We start from the raw sequence: 19265 nt of genomic DNA on the forward strand, positions 1-19265 counted from the left end.
ATCAAACATGCTCTAGATCAGAAGAAAGATGTACTAAAAGGGCACAATGTTAAATTGTTCATAAATTTGACACCATCAATTGTCACATACATCAGTGAATGACACAAGATGTCTTGAAATATTTATATTAAACCTACTCATTGAACACACATTCCGTTTTAAGTGATTCCACTGCTGCCTTCAAGTGTAAAATACCTACTACACTAGCATATTCATTAAACAGATGCAATTTTCAAAATTAAAAGTTGTTAGTGTTAGCACAGATGATGGTTATTTTCTGGATTTGTTTACTGTCTTTATATCATAATGCAGTCGGATGTTAGTCTTGTTTGCTGGCTCTTCTTTGGGGCCACTATTGCCCCTTCAAAATTTGTCCACTTTTTTCCTACCGTTCAGTTCCTTCTCCATCTAAATTCAGGCACAGCACCTCTGCTCTTCCACTTCTTTACAAACCACCGACAAGCACCAAATGATATCTGATTTAGAAGAGCTGAATATGTATAAAACATGTGTAATTGATACATTTTTGAAGATTTACTCTTGGAGGGCCAAGACAAGAAATTACATGATACATTAACAAGTCATGAATTCATGTTACTTTCCAGGTAATTAATGATGAGTTAGTAATGATGTGCCCCTCCAAGTAAAGTCATGACATTATGATACATTAACAAGTCATGAATTCATGTTACTTTACAAGTAATTAATGATGAGTTAGTAATGATGTGCCCCTCCAAGTAAAGTCATGACATTATGATACATTAACAAGTCATGAATTCATGTTACTTTCCAAGTAATTAATGATGAGTTAGTAATGATGTGCCCCTCCAAGTAGTCATGACATTATGATACATTAACAAGTCATGAATTCATGTTACTTTACAAGTAATTAATGATGAGTTAGTAATGATGTGCCCCTCCAAGTAGTCATGACATTATGATACATTAACAAGTCATGAATTCATGTTACTTTCCAAGTAATTAATGATGAGTTAGTAATGATGTGCCCCTCCAAGTAAAGTCAAGACATTATGATACATTAACAAGTCATATCTATCTACATGAATATGCATTCTTAAAAGCGTATTTTTAAGTGTCTGTGTATTTGTTTTAATTATTTTTATCTGTTTGAGCCTTGTAGCACTTTGAGATTTGATGTCAAATGTATAGTGCATTATAAATAAAATTCATCATCATCATCATCATTCTTACTCAAAACAACGACAGATTTTCAAAAAGGGACTTTATTGAACAAAACAGCAGTTTACCTTAATCAGTGATCTCAAACTCAATTCCTGGAGGGCCACAGCTCTGCACAGTTTTGCTCCAACCCTAATCAAACACACCTGATCCAGCTAATCAAGGTCTTCAGGATTACTAGAAACTTCCTTGCAGGTGTGAGTTGGAGCTGGTTGGAGCTAAACTGTGCAGAGCTGTGGCCCTCCAGGAATTGAGTTTGAGACCACTGCCTTAAATTAAGCACTCTTAAACAGTTCACCGGTTTTACTTTACATAAAACACAACATCAAATGTTCATGTTGTCCTCTAAACAGGAAATGTAATGCGAATGTCTTTTATTAGGCGCCCAAGGGGTCCCTCTTTATGTTGTTCACCAAGCCAGTGAGTCCACTCTATGAGCGAGAGGTGTTCTTTAAGCATCTTCTCTGTCCTATTTCCTCTTAGTCTCCATACGCTTGTTTTGTATGTCAGCCAAGCTCTTTCAATGTGTTGTGAATGAGCTCCACTGTGTGGGTCTACAAACCACTGGGAATGGTTCACTGTAAAATGTTTGTAGCCCATATTGGCCAAAACCCCCCGGTAGGCTCTCCACTCATCTGAAATAATGGCAGTGCCTGGACGCACATGTTTCACTACTATGGGAATGAGGTGGGGTCTTGATCTTCTTTTCACGAGACGCAGGATTGGGCGTCGGCATTTTCCCCCTACACCTAGAATGCCAAACACCCATTTCTTTCGCCTCCATGTTGTTGATGCTCTACCTCGTCCATACTGTAAAAGTGAATCATGTAATTAAAAGAAATACTACAATATTATAATTATATTTATTTATCATGTACACATAACTTTAACGTGACAAAGATAGGCGAAAAACTAAATGAAAATCTGGGGGATCTGTTATAGAGTGCGGATCGTGCCGAATTTTTTTGTCCGAAACCAACCCGCGTCCGACAGAGCAGTACCCGAAACCGACCGGAACCCGAGAGTCATTAAGATATTTATGTCAGAAACCGACCCAAACCCGACAGCAAAAATCACCCCCCCCCCCTCCCTCATACTAATAACACTCGTTTGTGTGGAAAGCCCGCTTTTATTAAGCTAGTTATCTAGAAATGTCAACAGATGCACATGGAGCAACCGACGGGAGAAACACAGACGCGCTTCCACGCGATTCTGTCGTCACGGCTACATAACACATTTCTGCACATAGGAAGACACAGCTCTGGGAAGACGGATGTTAAGCTAATATTTTACAGGCATTTTAATCGCAAAAAAAAACGAATCTTGGATCAAGTGAAACACGCACATTGGCTACCTAATAAGCTGTTGTACATTTAAAATGCTCAATACATTCGCGCTGATATGACCGAGTCCGACCCGAACCCGAACATAATTTATAAATATCTGTCCGAAACCGGGTACCGCCGGGCTCGAGTCGGGTATCCATCCTCTAATTTGTTATGCCGTGGGGGGCATTTAACTGAAATGGCTTGGGTCCACTTGTCCATATAGTGCTGGTCAATCAATCTATACACTCACCTAAACAATTATTAGGAACACCTGTTCAATTTCTCATTAATGCAATTATCTAATCAACCAATCACATGGCAGTTGCTTCAATGCATTTAGGGGTGTGGTCCTGGTCAAGACAATCTCCTGAACTCCAAACTGAATGTCAGAATGGGAAAGAAAGGTGATTTAAGCAATTTTGAGCGTGGCATGGTTGTTGGTGCCAGACGGGCCGGTCTGAGTATTTCACAATCTGCTCAGTTACTGGGATTTTCACGCACAACCATTTCTAGGGTTTACAAAGAATGGTGTGAAAAGGGAAAAACATCCAGTATGCAGCAGTCCTGTGGCCGAAAATGCCTTGTTGATGCTAGAGGTCAGAGGAGAATGGGCCGACTGATTCAAGCTGATAGAAGAGCAACTTTGACTGAAATAACCACTCGTTACAACCGAGGTATGCAGTAAAGCATTTGTGAAGCCACAACACGCACAACCTTGAGGCGGATGGGCTACAACAGCAGAAGACCCCACCGGGTACCACTCATCTCCACTACAAATAGGAAAAAGAGGCTACAATTTGCACAAGCTCATTAAAATTGGACAGTTGAAGACAGGAAAAATGTTGCCTGGTCTGATGAGTCTCGATTTCTGTTGAGACATTCAGATGGTAGAGTCATAATTTGGCGTAAACAGAATGAGAACATGGATCCATCATGCCTTGTTACCACTGTGCAGGCTGGTGGTGGTGGTGTAATGGTGTGAGGATGTTTTCTTGGCACACTTTAGGCCCCTTAGTGCCAATTGGGCATAGTTTAAATGCTACGGCCTACCTGAGCATTGTTTCTGACCATGTCCACCCCTTTATGACCACCATGTACACATCCTCTGATGGCTACTTCCAGCAGGATAATGCACCATGTCACAAAGCTCGAATCATTTCAAACTGGTTTCTTGAACATGACAATGAGTTCACTGTACTAAAATGGCCCCCACAGTCACCAGATCTCAACCCAATAGAGCATCTTTGGGATGTGGTAGAACGGGAGCTTCGTGCCCTGGATGTGCATCCACAAATCTCCATCAACTGCAAGATGCTATCCTATCAATATGGGCCAACATTTCTAAAGAATGCTTTCAACACCTTGTTGAATCAATGCCACGTAGAATTAAGGCAGTTCTGAAGGTGAAAGGGGGTCAAACACAGTATTGTATTAGTAATGTAGTATTTAGGTGTTCCTAATAATCCTTTAGGTTAGTGTACACTGATGTCACGCAGACGTTATTTTGAAATCAAAAGCGAGCTCCGGTGGGAAGAAAACCGGAAGTGTCGCCTTTACTGACAGAAGAATCGCGAATGAATGCGATGGCGTATTGTTGTGTTCAATGTAGAAATGTAATGTGTTTAATGACTTGGCTTCGTAATCTTTAATCAAAATCTGAACATGCACCTCCCCTCTGCAGTGGAGGACCGAACTCTGATGACGAAAGCGTGACGGCATGGGTTGGGAAACGCTTAACCACTCCCCTCAAACAATTAGTCTGCTATGAACGAGAGACAGACAGGCGGAGTGCTAGAGTAAAACCCGGCCCTCTGTTCAATATTCCCTTTCACTGGGAAATACGTCACAGCACTTGATAAAAGAAATTTGCAACTTCCGGTTCAGGCTACAGGCGGACTTTAAAATGACTGATTTAATTTTATAATCTATGTGGTCCAGTGTGGACTAATTTACTAATACAACCTGCATGCTAAAGTGAATCAATGTTTGAGGGAATTTCCTGCATTATGAGTGGGAGACCTGCAGCAATGAATGAATTTATGCGCAATACCTTGCCGAAATTCGGGCCCTGAATCAAGGAAAATGAGGAATTCCATATGGGCATCATACTACCACTGTAGCTTAATAAAAGCGTGTTAATTTGGTTGAAATTGAATTGGACGTGTGTTGCTTTTTCATATGCAAGTTATAAGTGACTCAAAATCGCAGTGCTTTCAGAGTGAGAAGCGTTTACAGAGCCAATCATAACTGACAAACTGCACATAAAAATAAATTACATTTTAAAATCCTGATAAACCAAAACAGTTAAAGTGCGGTTTCATGAAAATTGTGATTAATCACGCAGCCCATATATATATATATATATATATATATATATATATATATATATATATATATATATATATATATATATGAGAGAGAGAGAGAGAGAGAGAGAGAGAGAGAGAACGTCTATCAAGAGAGACTCAGTAGGGTTATTGGAAATCTGTTATTCAAAGTAAGGAAAGCATCCATCTCTTCTAAACTTAAAGGATTTGTTCACCCCAAAATGAAAATTTCCTAATCATGTACTCACCCCAATGCCATCCAGGATATCCATGTCTTTCTTCAGTGGAAAATAAATTAAGTTTTTTTGAGGAAAACAATAGCAGTTGATTGCCATTGAAAGTCATTATATGAAGAAAAATAATGAAATTTTTTCCTCAAAAAACTTAATTTCTTTTCCAATGAAGAAAGAAAGACATGGATATCTTGAATAGCAATGGTGTGAATAAATAATTTAAAAAAAAAAATGTTCATTTTGGGGGAAACTAATCCTTTAAATCCTTTGTCCGCGCTAGCAAGCATGTTGGGCCAAATAGTGAAGCTAACTGCTGCAGCATACTTTATATCTGATGGCAGATGAGGTCAAAACATAAATCTTCATTATAAGTTCTAATCATAAGTTCAGTACAAGTTCCGAAAGTTTTAAAATAATTATTTATACTATGTTTTACATCTGATATACATATTTAGATTAAATATGCCATTCGCAATAATAGTTCAATTGAATTAAATAAATACTGAGAAGTTGTTGCACAAATAATGCACAATAAAGCCTATCTGTTTCTATTAAAATATATAATTAATTATAAATACAATTTGGCCAGTGGAAAAGATTGGGAAAAACTTTCTCTCAATTTAATTTTTCAAAAATAAGGCAAGGCTATGCTACTAAATGATTTTACCCTCCGTATCTCATATTTTCCTAATGTCTTGTAATGTTAAACATGCTATCACGTGGATTAAAAATCATATGCACATGATATGCAGATGAGGATATAGGAAATAAGGTTTTGTAAGCTCATACATGGTTATTTCGGGGTGGAGAAGCATGTGCACAATCTTTCGCTGACTGGGATTTATAAAGTGAATTCTGCGCAGGTACACTGTTTTAGAATTTTGAATATTTCTCTGGGTTTCGTGTACAGTACACGTACACTTAGTAAGGATCCTATGCACAATTTTATAAATAAGACCCCAGGTGACAGTAAGTCAATACATTCCACAACTAAATAAATGTCAGTTAGAAATGTTCAAACGGCAAAAACAATCACTGACTAAAAAACAAAAGGGGTTACACAGTGATCCACCAAATCCTGACAAGAGTGTCTGTTGTTGTTGGTCGGCATCTGCAGTATACATTTTACTTCTTGGTTCTAAATTTACCTTTCGTTTATGACGGAAGTTACTTTCATCAAGAACGGCAAATTCTTGACCACCCCCAATCATCTGTCCATGTCTTTTTCTGAATTGTTTCATGGCACAGCGGCAAACTTTCCTCAGGACACGAGCCATCTTAGAGAGAGTTCTTGAACTTTTCGCAATGCCATCTTGCATCATATCGATTTGTCTTATTCGCAATCCCTGAGTGAACCTGTGAAGTACACAGTGATGACACAGCATAGAGAAAGCGGAGCTATAAAAATAAAAATGCATTGTAACATTGATTTTACTATTCAAGTCAAGTCACGTTTATTTATATAGCGCTTTTCAAATACAGATTGCCCCAAAGCAACTTCACAGTACCAAATGAAAGGTAATAATATAACAAGGTTTATTTCTAGTGGAGAAATACAATGCGATAATGTCCATGTTTGTTAAGGATAATCAATAGGATTGTAAGTTGATTAAATGAATTATTCATTCTCTGCTGTCCAACAATAGACTTACCTGTAAATGAACATTAGCCACGACGACAAGCTGATTTTTGATCTCTCAAAGAGAGACCCTACTCGCACTGATCGCCTGGTTGTCTTGCCTCGGTGACTTTTATGTCTGCACATCCTGTGATGGCGATAAATGGTGAATTATGGTTATACAGACAAAATAATTTTACCTGGACTAAGAATTACAAAATTTTAGTAAACAAACTTGTGAATTTTCTACAGATAATGTCATCTGAAAAGGTAACATCCATTTTTGTTCTGATCAACTAAGGGGGAATAGCATTGCAGTAAAATCGTGCTGATTAAATCTAATAACGATTGCTTATCATCATGTGGAATCATGCAAATTATACTTTGTTCTCAAATTGTTAATGTTAACAACATCAGCTTTGCGTGACTCAGGCATGTGATTTGCGAAGGACAAAAAAGCAGGAAAATATACTAAGACCCGTGAGGTCAGATGAACACACAGACACACACACACACACACACACACAGTTTCTGACTTGCGCTCTTGCTCAGGGACGCTGCCGGTTGAAGATGAATTTTGCGGTGACGGCTGTGAGATGCCGCCGCGCCCCCAACCCCCCCGCCTTTCTTTTTCTTTTCTTTTTTACTGATCTGCATGATTCACGCATGTCACATTTTCAGGTCGGAAAATCAGGAATTCTGGATTAATCCGGAAAAATCCCATCCCTGGTGACTACATTTAATGCGTTTTATGGCTACCTGCAGTTCAGAATTCATGGGTCATTCCAGAATTGGAGGACATTTAGGCATCCATAATTTTGAAAAATTGGCCCTTTATTTTACTATTTTTTATTATGTATTTCATAAAAACAGGCAATATACCATTAAATAATTTGATTCGTCCAGCTCAGGTATCAAAGGCACACTTTTTAAAGTACTTTTTTTTTTTTTGGTGCTGGATGCAACCCTGTTACCAATACTCAGGAACCCGAAAAAAAGTATATTTATTGATTTTTTTAAATATAATTTCCTGCCATTAGGTATAGAAAGTCACAATCACTCTATATAAATATTTAATTTTAGATATCACTTGATTTAAATTGATTTAAATTCATTTCAGTAACTTTTGAGTTCCATCTTTGCCAAATTTTTAACTTTTGACATGTTTAATTTGACTGATTTCAGCATATTTTCAAGTATTTGCTAAAATGCATAATGCATATAATCCTTCAAACTACAGTAATGACAATAGCTCAAGCCCCTGTGAGCTAAATAAGTTAATTTATTATTATTTTAATAAAAATTATACGGTAACAGGGTTGAAATTTAAGTAACATGGTTGCGAAAAGTTACAGGGTGATACATTAATAACATGAAATGTATGCTAAATTATAATCAAAATGATATGAATTATTTAGCTTAATGTAATGGGTGTTATATTTGTTAATATTTGTTAATATTTCACTCAAATTCTCTCCTTTTGTTATTATCATTTGTTATATTTCTTTCATTATTTTGTATTCTGGGATTATTCTTTTAATATTTCTAGTGCTGGGAAAAAATTAATCTCGATTAATCGCATCCAAAATAAAAGTTTGTGTTTGCATAATGTATATGTGTGTGTACTGTGTATAATTTGTATAATTATTTTTGTATATATAAATACACACATATGCATGTATATATTTAAGATTTTTATTTATTTATTTATATATAAATTATTTATATTTATATATAATATAAATTATGTATAAATGTATATACAGTATATACATGCAAATATTTCTTAAATAAATACATGCATATGTGTGTATTTATATATACAAATTAATTATACACAGTACACATACATATATTATGCAAACACAAACTTTTATTTTGGATGCGATTAATCGCGATTATTTTTTTTCCAGCAAGTCAAGTCAAGTCAAGTCATCTTCATTTATATAGCGCTTTTAACAATGTAGATTGTTTCAAAGCAGCTTTATAGAGATAAGCGTATAATTTAAGGTAACAGAGATTGTTTTGGCTTTATAGCAGAGTTAAGTTATTTTCCATCTAAAGTTAGTTTTGATTGATTTGCTTCCGTCGCAACGATCATTTGTTATTAAATTAGGGGCCGCTAAGACGACACCATTCCCTCTACACAGACTTTAAACGCGAACCTGTGAGAAACGCTGATGGCGTTCACATGCGCATTTAGAATGGGTTCTATAGTTATGTGCGTTTGAATATACGCAGGTTTGGAATTCCCTACAAGCCAAGCCTAAACAAAGTACTTGTCTTTCCTTATAAATTTTGATAAAGAATTGTATTTTATTTTGTTGCTTTGAGGTAGGAACATGAAACGAATTTTCCCGACAACGCCTTATCTGTAGAGTGGTAAAGGGATCCTCCATAGGGAGAGACTAGTTGGCACTTCAGCACTGCGTTGTCATCGGGTCCAGGCGAAGGTCCTTCGTCAGATCTGGATACGGCCTGGATCCGGCAGGCTGCGGGAAAACCTCGGGATAAACACAGACACTAAAATTAGCGTAGATGCCATTCTTCTCATGATGTAACGAGTACATCAGGATTTATGGGAAGTGTTCCCGGTTCCGGCTGACCTAATCTATGCAGCCTAACATTAAATTATAGAAGTCTATAATGTATTATGTGTATGCTAGGTCAAAGAGATGTGTCTTTAATCTGGCTTTGAACTGACAGAGTGTGTCTGCTTCCCGGACAATGGTAGGAAGACTGTTCCAGAGTTTTGGTGCTAAATAGGAAAAGGATCTACCGCCAGCAGTCGATTCTGATATTCTAGGTATTATTAACTGGCAGGAATTTTGAGATCGCAATAGACGTGACGGACTATAATGTGTTAAGAGTAGGGTTGCAAAATTATGGGAATTTTCAAAGATGGAAACTTTCCATGGGAATTAATGGGAATTTAAGGGAATTAACAGGAATTTATGGGAATAAACGGGAATAAACTGGGAATTTTCAAAGTTGAGGGTTGGCTCTTCATAGGGAACTTAAATATAGTTGAGGAAAGTATATTTTAGCATAATCTTGACTAAAACAAACAGATGCCATTCAAATACACTTGAATATTCATGCCATTCCTCAATCACATGCACACAGCATACTGCTTACTGCATGGCTATTGAGACCACACCCCCTACTGGCACTGTGCATGTCTCCATCACATGTACAGAAGCCCAAAGCACAAGACTATTGAAGGCACACATTTGAGCCTGTGGACTAAACAAAGTGAAGCAAGTTTTGATGATATTATTATAGGGAAATATATTTATTAAATGTTTAAATTGCAAATATCACATGCAAATGTATTCATCTAGTAGATAGCAAGCTGATAAGTTAGATGCTAAATAAGATAGCATAACTTTATTTACCACATAAGTAGGGCTGGGTGGTATGATGGTATATATCGTTACCGCGGAAGAAAATGTCAACCGTAACAGATTTTTTTATTCCGTGTATACCGCAACATGTAAATAAGTAGGCGTGGTTAACTTGCGTGCAGCGTGCGTGATACTGAGACACTGATATTTGTCAAAGGAACATGAAGAAAGACCAAGAGGATCCACAAAAGGAATTACGTTTTCAAAATTAACGTGATATTTTCGGGGGGGAAGGTGCAGAAGTCAACTAGAGCAGTGCAGCACACTGAAAGTTTAGAGAGACGCACATGCTCGCAACGGGGCTTACTTGACAACAAGTTCATATATCAATATTCTAACGAATAGAAATAATCTTAAACAATGTATCTATCTGTCTATTATGTGTACAGTTACTTTCAGAGTGGACGCGCAAGTGGTTGCCGTGGTAATGAATATTTCCAAAATTCCCCAGCTTAACTTCCCATGGAAATTTATCGGAAAATTTTCTGCCCCTTTGCAACCCTAGTTAAGAGCTCACTCAAGTACTGCGGAGCTAAACCATTTAGTGCTTTGTAAGTAATCAGCAATATTTTAAAATTGATGCGATGTTTAATAGGGAGCCAATGCAGTTTTGACAGAACCGGGCTAATATGGTCATACTTCCTGGTTCTGGTAAGAACTCGAGCTGCTGCGTTTTGGACCAGCTGTAGTTTGTTTATTAAGCGTGCAGGGCAACCACCCAGTAGAGCATTACAATAATCTAGCCTTGAGGTCATGAACGCATGAACTAATTGTTCCGCATTTGTCGATGAGAGCACATGGCGTAATTTAGATATATTTTTAAGATGGAAAAATGCAGTTTTACAGATACTAGACACGTGACTTTCAAATGAAAGATTGGTATCAAAGAGCACACCCAGGTTACTAACCGATGATGAAGACTTAACAGAGCAGCCATCGAGTGTTAGACAGTATTCTAGATTATTACATGAGGAAGTTTTTTGTCCAATAATTAGAAACTCTGTTTTTTCAGAATTTAGAAGTAGGAAATTACGAGTCATCCAATTTTTTATATCCGCTATGCATTCCGCTAATTTTGTGAGTTGATAAGTTTCGTTAGGTTTTGAAGAAATATACAGCTGAGTATCATCAGCATAACAGTGAAAGCTAATTCCATGTTTCCTAATGATTTCTCCTAATGGTAGCATGTACAGAGTGAACAGCAGCACTAATAGCGAGATACAACCACGATCCGATGATAAGAGCAAATCATTTGTGACTCTAACGAGAGCTGTTTCGGTACTATGGTACGGTCTAATTCCGGCCTGGAAATCCTCACAGATATCATTTCTTTCTAGAAAGGAACACAGTTGTGAGGATACCGCCTTTTCTAATATCTTTGACAGAAAAGGTAGATTCGAGATCGGCCTGTAATTGACTAATTCTGTAGGATCAAGTTGCGTTTTTTTAACAAGCGGTTTAATCATAGTCAGCTTAAAGGTTTTCGGTACATATCCTAGTGACAAAGACGAATTAATGATATTGAGAAGAGGATCTATGACCTCTGGAAGTATTTCTTTCAGTAGCTTAGTTGGTATAGGGTCCAACATACATGTTGTCGATTTAGATGATTTAACGAGTTTAGTAAATTCTTCCTCTCCTATAGCAACGAATGAATCAAATTTTTCCTCAGGTTGACTACAATGCACTTCCTGATGCGATACTGTAGTAGACGGTTGCATAGTTATAATTTTGTCCCTGATATTATCAATCTTATAAGTGAAGAAGTTCATAAAGTCATTACTGCTGTGTTGCTTGGAAACTTCTGGGCTGGAAGCTTTATTTTTTGTTAGTTTAGCCACCGTTTCAAATAAATACCTAGGATTATGTTTATTTTCTTCTAATAGGGTTGAAAAATAAGCAGATCTAGCAGCTTTTAAAGCCTCTCTGTATGCAATCGAGCTCTCCTTCCATGAAATGCGAAATACCTCTAGTTTTGTTTTCTTCCAGTTGCGCTCCATCTCTCTGGCTGCTCTCTTAAGGGCCCGAGTGTGCTCGTTGTACCACGGCGTTGGACTATTTTCTTTAATCTTCTTTAAGCGCAACGGCGCAACTATGTCTAAAGTGCTGGAAAAGAGAGAGTTAAACGTTTCTGTTGTAATATCTAGTTCTTCTAAGCTATCTGGGATGCTGAGATGATGAAACTGATCAGGAAGATTATTAATAAAGCAATCTTTAGTAGCAGAAGTGATAGGTCTAACATATTTGAAACACGGAGTCGGCTTTGCAGCCTTGGCTAAATGCAAATTACACGAGACTAGATAATGATCTGAGATGTCATCGCTCTGCTGCAGAATTTCAACGGCATCAACATCTATTCCGTGTGATAATATTAGATCTAGAGTATGATTACGACAATGAGTAGGTCCTGACACGTGTTGTCTAACTCCAATTGAATTTACAATGTCTTTAAATGCCAATCCCAATGCATCTTTTTCATTATCGATGTGAATATTAAAATCACCAACAATTAGTACTTTATCTGCAGTCAATATTAATTCTGATAGAAAGTCCGCAAATTATTTGATAAAGTCTGTATGGTGCCCTGGTGGCCTGTATACAGTAGCCAGCACAAATCTCAAACGTGATTTATTGTTTACACTATATATTTTTACATTAAGCACCAATACTTCAAAAGAATTATATTTAAAACTTAATTTCTTAGTGGTTTTGAAACTATTACTATAAATTACAGCAACACCACCCCCTTTGCGTTTCGGACGAGGCTCATGTTTATAAGAGTAATCTTGCGGGGTGGACTCATTTAAAGTAATGTAATTGTTTGGTTTTAGCCAGGTTTCTGTCAAACACAGCACATCTAGGTTATTATCTGAAATCATATCATTAACAACGAGTGCTTTTGAAGTAAGCGATCGAATATTCAGCAACCCAAGCTTTAGCATTTGCTCATCTGTATTATAGCTGTTTTTTATTTGTTGAACATCAATAAAATTTTTAACCTTCGATGGGTTTAAACGTTTTTTTGGATTTCCAAATTCGGGGAACAGACACAGTCTCTATGATGATATCTAGGTGAAAGAGGCTCTATGTGATGTGATTTATCTGACCTTGGTGACGCGAGGCCGCTAGCAGACGGTCGGTTTAGCCAGTCTGTCTGCTTCCTGACCTGAGCCCCAGATTGTCATGTTTGAGCTCTAAGACTATGAGCCATATTACTAGAGAGAAGAGCAGCACCATCCCAGGAGGGATGAATACCATCTCTTTTCAACAGGTCAGGTTTGCCCCAAAAACTTTTCCAATTGTCTATGAATTCTATATTATTACACGGACACCACTCAGACAGCCAGCGATTCAGTGAACACAATCTACTAACTATCTCATCACTCCTGCGAACAGGAAGGGGGCCAGAGCAAATTACAGTGCTTGACATCGTACTTGCAAGTTCACACACCTCTTTAATATTAATTTTGGTGATCTCCGACTGGCGGAGTCGAACATCATTAGTGCTGACATGAATAATGATCTTAGAGAATTTACGATTAGCATTAGCCAGCACTTTTAAATTTGCTTTGATGTCAGGCGCTCTGGCTCCCGGCAAACATGTGACTATGGTGGTTGGTGTCTCTATTTTCACGTTCCGTGTAATAGAATCGCCAATAACTAGGGCACAATCATTCTCAGTGGGTGTTTCACTGAGCGGGGCAAATCGATTTGTTATGGTAATCGGTGTTTCTAGTTCTGAAATCTTCTCTGTCAGCCAAACTGTCTCCTTACATTTATCACATATAAATCCTATATTGTCGACAGAGAAGGCTATGCTAAACATGTGACATGAAGTGCAGGTGACAATAACAGGACAAGACATTACTCACCGTGTTTGTTGACTGATTCTTACTCACCTGAGCTTTTTATGAACTCAAAGGCGCGGACGCGCGAGAGAAAAATAAATAAATAAAGATAGCTGAGCGCACGGGTGGCGCGTTAACAGGCTAGCGAATTACTAGAAAGAAGAAGAAAAGCTTCAAATTAATTTGTCTTATTCTGATAATAAGTGTAACAGGGTTGCATTTGTTAGAGTGACACATTCAGTCAAGGCTAAAAATTGTATAATAACATGAAAAATCAAAGAGAGAATATACCTTTGTTCTACCCATTCTGGTGGCAAACTGCTTAGTGATGTAATTTCCTGTGTATCATGTCACTCACTGTTTTTTTTTTTTTTCTTCTGCCAGTCTAAATATTTCGGTAACAGGGTTGCACAATGTTGGGGATATAACTTTATTGCAACATTTCTATTATTTAAAAGATTAATATCAATTAAAAAAATGCTTTAACAATTAAAAGAGGCATATATACCGGTAAACAAAATCATGCAAAAAAAGGGGTATTTAAAATGTATTTTAACAGTTATATTTAACATTCAATTTGGTCATCTAGAATGTGGGACAAGAGAAAAATGGCATTTAAGTGGGTACTATAGACTTTTTTTAATTTTCATTAATATTTAGGAAAAAAATTATTCAAGTCTATATATATTTAGTTTCAGGACAAGTGTTTTTTACACAGTGACTAATTTTTTTGTATATTATACATAGATTATTTGAAATTTCATAGGTGGGACATGAAATTCTGGAATGACCCTCATATTCACCATAATAGCTAAACAGGAAAAGGAAAACAAAGGAAAATCCGTAACTGTGTGAATTAAGCAAACAATTGTGGTACTGTTACACAATTAAACAATTGAAAGGTTTTACTTGTCCATCAGAAAAAAACCTGTCTGCGTCTGTTTAGTAAAAACACGGAGCTCACTCCACCTTTCAAAAGCCCTGTGCATGTTTATCCTTGTCTTCGCATGAGCCGGTTGCAGTCTTGTTTTTTCTAGAGCCACTCCGAAGCCAGTCAAGTCTTTTGGGTTTTACAACTGGTAAATCTCCAGTTGTCACAAATGATTGTCGTTTGGACCTTTATGTATCCGCCATAAGTTCAATTATTTAAAGTGCTGCGAGAAAAGGCTATAAATCACTCCACCTCTAAACATCCTCACGCGCAACACAGCCGACTAGCCAAAACTCCTTCTAAAAGGGTTAGTTCACCAAAAAATGAAAATACTGTCAGTAGTTACTCACCCCCATTTTGTTCTAACCCCGTAAGACTTCCATTCATCGTCAAAACACAATATAATTATATTTATGATGGAATCTGAGAGCTGGATCAGACCTCCATAGACTCCTAAGCTTAAACTTGTCGGCCCAGAAAACGTATTAAAATCAACTCATCTTTATTTATATAGCGCTTTTAACAGTGTAGGCTGTTTCAAAGCAGCTTTACATAGACAAATGGATAATCCTTGGTATTATCAAGCTAATTATCTAGCTTGGTATTATCTAGCTTTTTCTAGCTAAAGTTAGTTGTGATTAATTTACTTCCGTTGCAGCATTCATTACCCTAGTTATTAAATTAAATTAGGGGCCGCTAAGACAAAACCATTTTCTCTACACAGACTATAACGTGTTAAAGACTTTGAAGTCACAAATTAGTATAGCACTTTTCACAACACAGACTGCCCCAGAGCAGCTTCACAGTATTAAATTAAAAACGATACAACTAGGTTTATTTTTAGTGCGAAAAGACAATGCAGTAACGTCCACATTTGGTAAGGCTGATCAAACATCATTAAGATATCATTAAGACATCATTAAAAAAGTCCAAGTGACTCCAGTGGCTCAACCATGCGTTCATCAAGAGACGAGAATACGTTTTGTGTGCCAAAAAAAAATAAAAAAAATAACGAATTTGTTATAATATCCATTTACTCAGCAGTTTGTTTACGTAGCCTACTTTCTGCTCAGGGGTTCTGGGTTGACAAGAGAGAAAAACAGAATAAAATAATATAGGTTAAAAAAACCCACATAAAATATAGGCCCACAATAAATAGCCTAGCCTATATATTTTTTAAACTTAAATAATTAACAAATTACGACAGCAGAAATAAAACACTGAATCAGTTTGAAGCTTTGAAAAAACTGCAATTTCTTTGATCAAGGCAATGAAAATACAGCCTATTAACAAAAATAAATCCTATTGTATTAATGCATAATAAATAAAAAACGTATAGGCCTATATAATATATTTTTAAAAAGGGTTCATTTTTCCGGCGGGTTTGCCTCTGATTGGTGTCTGCTATTATTTGCTTATGCTTTTAAACATAGAAGTTTGATAAAGGCGTGATGATGATGATAGGCCCCAGTTAACAATTTTTACATTGGGGAATAACATTGTAATATCATTCACGTTAGCAAAAGCTCCAAAATATGCCTATATGATAAATGCATTTTGTAGACGAGATGTCCTTATATGGCCAAGAAAATATGTTGTTTTAAAGACATAGCATCTCGTTATTACGAGAAAAATATGTAATTCTAATGACATAAGATCTCGTTATTACAAGAAAAATATGTCGTTTTAAGATCTCGTTGTTACAAGAAAAGATCTCGCTTTAACGAAATAAGATCTCGTTATTACGACATAATAATCTCCAATACATTAAATTGTTAGACTATATTTTTTTTTTCCACTGTAGCGCATTTAAATGCAGGAACAGCTCAACAAAGTGGGACATAGTTAAAAACAAACTTACACCGGAAAAAAAACATATATTTACCCATTGTAGCTTACTAGAAACCAAAAAATTAGAAAACACTTTGTTGTGCTGTCGCCTGCATTTAATACACTATAGTGGAAAAATATATAGATCGTAATATAGAACTATTGTCTACTGCAATCACACAGGAAAAAGTAAACTACATTTACATACTGTAAATTGCTTTTCTAATCCAGAATCGGTTTGGAATCGAAAATTTATTTTGAATCGAATCTTGAGCCTAAAAAGCCCTTAGACTGATCCAGCTCTCAGATTCCATCATAAATATAATTATGTTTTGACTATGAATGGAAGTCTTACAGCGATAGAACAACACGTGGGTGAGTAATTATTGACAGTATGTTCATTTTTGGGTGAACTAACCCTTTAATGTACGGATGTGACATCATGAGGTAAAGACCATAGACTGTAAAAAATAGGGTAAAGACATGCTCTAATTTCCCGGGGCAATTGATCCGTAGGCTACACCTGGAATTAAAATCATTATTACAAACTAACCGTTTTTAAAGCAAGCGAAGGCAAATAGATAGTTTTGAACACTGGCTGAATGTTTTTTTATATATATAATTATTTTTTAATTATTTTTAACTAAAAAAAAAAAAATTTGTAGAATGCAGCTTAAAAACCAAACAGTTTACAGACACACCACTCATAAGTTACAAAGGAAAAGAATACAGTTAAAAGTCCTTCTTATGACGATCTAAACAAACGATGGTGTGCATTTTATACATTCGTTACCTGTAAAGGATGAAATTAATGAACAAGTTCAAGCGATGCATCAGTGTTGCTTTGTATTAGTTTCCATTCTTTTCCAAATGATTAAAAAGCTAATAAAATGTGGATGCATGCTTTTCAGCGGGATGAAGGCAAACTTTTTGCAGTTTTAAAAGTACGGCAACACCACAGAATCCGACTTCTCGTTATCAGCCGATAGTAAACGCTTGAAACGTGGACGAACTACGCTACTATTTGCCATTTGAAGTGATGACACGCCCACCCACGACCGCGCAACCAATCACACACATCCATCTTGAACTATTACATTTAATTAATTCGAATCAATAGTGCTTATTATAGAACCTAAAATATGCAACAAGTATGTAAATGAAAACAATTAATATAAAATCTGTAAATAGTCCCTTAGCAGAAACAAATGAAAATACATAGGAAAAATAATAGTGATTATATGCACTTATCACAGAGGATTATTCAGCATACCACACCTACACGGTTTATCAATTTCTCTGTGCAGGCTCTTATTTCATATTGTAATCATATACCTCCTTACAAAAATGATTAATTGATTATTATATATTTGTTTAAATTAATCTCAAGTCTTGAACATAATTATGCAGGTTTTTTTTTTATAACGTTAATATGTTATTTTTAATTAAAGAAATTATTTTTTCTTTTTTGTTCTAAAATATCCCCAGAAACTATTTCAGCAAAACATCATGTGAACAACAAGTCTTAAATTGTTTAACTCACCATTGAAAACCGTCAAGATGTCGTGTTTGCTTCATTCGCATATTATGGCCACATCTTGAGCACTTTACTTTCCTTGCTAGTAGCCGTTTACTTTGACACCATTTAATGAGCCTACGTTTCTTTTTTGTCGAGGGTTTTTGAATAGCAAAAAGCAACAATTTCGAATGTAACATTGCTGCTACTCTTCATCAAGACGAGTTTTAGAGTTCTTCTTTCTTCTTCTAGTTATTTTACCACGGATCGCAAACAAATATGTGCATTACCGCCACCTATTTCAGAAAATGGACCATTACACATACACAGAGAGAGAGAGAGAGAGAGAGAGAGAGAGAGAGAGAGAGAAATAAAAAAATAAACTATTCTAAATACGCTTATTTTATCCAGTATTTCCAAAATATTCTACCATTACATTTAATATACTCCTTTCTGACTTTAATTGATAGGCTACATCTTGAACAACTCCCTCACTCATCCCTAAAATACCTTATAAATTCCATCCCAGTCCTAATTCATATCTTATCACGTAAGATTCCTCTCAGAATCATAATTTCTACATTTCATTATGACATGCTTGAAATTTTAAGGAACATTACAAACCCCACATAATTTGTCAGATCAAAATTTTGCCATTAAATACATCGTCGATTTTAACCTATGATTTTAACCCAGAATGTCCAAGTAGCTTGATCTTGGGGGAAAAAAGCACTTAACCCTTGTGTGGTGTTCATATTTTTGTTACTCAGCCAGTGTTCGTGGGTCTGGTGGACCCGCTGCATTTTTGGGGTTTTAATTCAACACAATCAAAAATGTTATGTTAAAATACTCAACAGATGTTTACTTCATCCCAATTAGAAGCAATATAAACAGCATATATGGTTAATATTTTCTCTTTACCCTTGTTAGATCACATTTAAAAATTGCAACCTCATGTGGGAATGGCAGGAGTAACACAAAACTCATTCTTGCACTGTTTCACACTTACACACAATCTCTCTCTCAC

General features: G+C 36.3%; 2 long non-coding RNA genes across 2 annotated transcripts in view; one reads left to right on the top strand and one right to left on the bottom strand.

The window, feature by feature from the left end:
• Positions 1-19265, top strand: part of LOC307165541 — a 187716-nt gene that overhangs the window by 83432 nt on the left and 85019 nt on the right. The window lies entirely within an intron of this gene.
• On the bottom strand, positions 1233-7967 carry LOC307166195. The gene is made up of 4 exons (XR_013822600.1): positions 6741-7967; positions 6237-6444; positions 1467-2010; positions 1233-1309 (listed from the first exon to the last, which is right to left on the bottom strand). It is a non-coding gene; the product is annotated as an uncharacterized lncRNA (long non-coding RNA).

This window comes from Squalius cephalus (assembly GCF_949319135.1).
Source record: "Squalius cephalus genome assembly, chromosome: 10".
NCBI lineage: Eukaryota > Metazoa > Chordata > Actinopteri > Cypriniformes > Leuciscidae > Squalius > Squalius cephalus.